Here is a 2,777-nt window from a genome sequence, read left to right on the forward strand (position 1 = left end):
TATAGGGCTCAATTCAAAAAATTCACCAACCAAGGTAGATGGTTAATGGTGGAATACTTTTTGTAGTTTGCAAAAGTATCCAATTGATGCTCTTTTAAAAAAAAATTATGTTTACCAATGCATTAATTGTAATGCATGCATGCATAAAATACATGCATTGGCTAATTTTTTTATTAATACTTGCATGAAATGATTTAATGCACTTTAAAATCTGAATTTGTGATGGGAAACAATCAAATTAAGCCTTATAAAATAAAAAAACTAAGATTTTAAGCCTTATAAACCGGAAAGAGAGAGTAGATGGACAAGTTGCATGTTTAAAAGATGATGAAAATCATAGGCTCGGCGCCTACTAAATATTGCCGTATTGGCAACTTCGATCTTCTCCAAGCGTTGTCTAAGTTGAGCATTTGGGCCTTCGTACAATGTACTTGGTTTTTTCAAAAGAAAATAAAGAGCTAAATATGAGTAGTGGGCTCCACGACAGATCCGCACTACAGAGTGCTTCAGATAATACCACATTTCAGGATAGCTCCGATTCTAAAAGGATCGATCAACGATACAACAATACAATCAATGAGGCCCTTCCAGCGGCACGAGGAGCCGCCTGCCGTCGAGGTGCGGATAGTGCCGGAGCATGACGATCCTCGTGTCCTCGACACCGCGCTCGTACCCCTTCGCATCGTAGCCCTGGAGCTCGACGGCGTGCTCCTCGGAGGCAAGGAACTCCTGCACCGCCGGCCCCTTGGCGTTCTCCAGCTCCACCTGACCAACCGCGACATTGACCTCGGCCAGCTCGGCCTTCACCCTCTCCAGCTCCTGCCGCAACACCGAAGCCTCCGCGGAATCCTCGCGCTCCCGTGCGGTCACCTTCTGCTGCAGGTCCATGTAAAACAAGATATTTTGGGAACTGCACGACACCCCTAACCGGGGTGTGGCTATCTCATTATATAGAGGTACCCAAGGGATACAATACAACGTTACAATACAGAGGCTACGTATATACAGTCTAACACCCTCCCTCAATCTTAACTATGTCCTGAAGTACAAAGCAAGTTAAGATTGCGCCTACAGCCTACAAACTGTGGTTGTGGTAGAGGCTTCGTGAAGATGTCAGCAAGTTGATCCTTTGATGAGATGAACTTGATACAGAGTAGCTTCTGTGCAACACGTTCCCGAACAAAGTGATAATCCACCTCAATGTGTTTTGTCCTCACATGAAACACTGGATTAGAAGAAAGATATGTAGCACCAATGTTGTCACACCACAGAACTGGAGGACGAGCTTGAGGAACACGCAACTCTCTCAACAGAGACTGTACCCATATGATCTCAGCAGTTGCATCAGCAATGGCTTTGTATTCAGCCTCAGTACTGCTGCGAGACACAGTTGCTTTCTTGCGAGCATTCCAGGCGATCAAGTTAGGACCCAGAAATACCGCATAACCCCCCGTGGATTGCCTGTCATCCGGACAACCAGCCCAGTCAGCATCAGAGAAGGCCGAGAGCTCATATGACGGTGCAGGCTGAAGATGCAGACCATAGGCAGCAGTACTACTGACATAGCGCAAAATACGCTTGACGGCTGACCAGTGAGACGTCCTGGGTGCATGCAAAAACTGACAGACACGGTTAACTGCATAGGAGATATCAGGCCTGGTGATAGTGAGATATTGCAGACCACCAACAATACTGCGATACTCAGTAGCATCATCAGCCGAGAGAGAGTCACCATCAAGAGCAGACAACCGATCAGTAGCAGACATCGGAGTGAAAACAGGTTTGCATTTGAGCATTCCAGCACGATGCAACAAGTCCAAGGAGTACTTCTTCTGAGTGAGAGTCAAACCTGCAGAGGACCGTGAAACCTCAAGACCAAGGAAAAAGTGAAGAGCACCCAAATCCTTGACAGCAAAATCATCACGAAGAGCAACCACAAGGCGATCAGCTGCAGCAGCCGAAGAACTGACAAGGATGATATCATCAACATAAACCAGGATATACATCGTAACCTCAGGGCGCTGGAGGAGGAACAGTGATGTATCAGCAGTGGATGGAGTAAACCCAAGAGCCCGAAGAACGGATCCAAGGCGAGCATGCCATGCACGAGGAGCCTGTTTCAGTCCATACAGCGCCTTGACCAGATGACAGATATGATGAGGTCGTGTCGGATCAACAAAACCAGGCGGCTGACGCATATAAACCTCCTCCTCCAGAATGCCATGGAGAAAGGCATTCTGTACATCAAGCTGACGAAGGAACCATCCACGAGTAATCGCAAGAGACAATAGTAACCGAATGGTAGTAGGCTTGATAACTGGACTGAACGTGTCTTCATAATCAAGACCATACCTCTGTTTGAAGCCCTTGGCGACTAACCGTGCCTTGTAACGCTCAATGGAACCATCAGCATGGCGCTTGACCTTGAAAACCCACTTGGAATCAATGATGTTGACACCAGACTTTGGAGGAACAAGACGCCAAGTATCATTCTGTTGGAGGGCATAAAACTCTTGTTCCATTGCAGCACGCCAATGAGGAATACTCAACGCAGCCTGAAAGTGATGAGGCTCTGCATTAGGGTCGCCAGCAGTATGAGCCATGCACGCAGCAAGCCACGCAACCGTGCCATCTGTCCGCTCTTTCGGGCGAAACACACCAGACTGGCTCCGTGTGCACGGTCGAAGTGTGACGGCAGAATCTGCCGGAGCCGGAGCTGGAGCAGAATCAGCAGAGGTCGTGGACGAGGCCGAAGCCGAGTCCGGCGAGTCAGGCTC

This window comes from Triticum dicoccoides, chromosome 7A, assembly GCF_002162155.2.
Source record: "Triticum dicoccoides isolate Atlit2015 ecotype Zavitan chromosome 7A, WEW_v2.0, whole genome shotgun sequence".
Taxonomy (NCBI): domain Eukaryota; kingdom Viridiplantae; phylum Streptophyta; class Magnoliopsida; order Poales; family Poaceae; genus Triticum; species Triticum dicoccoides.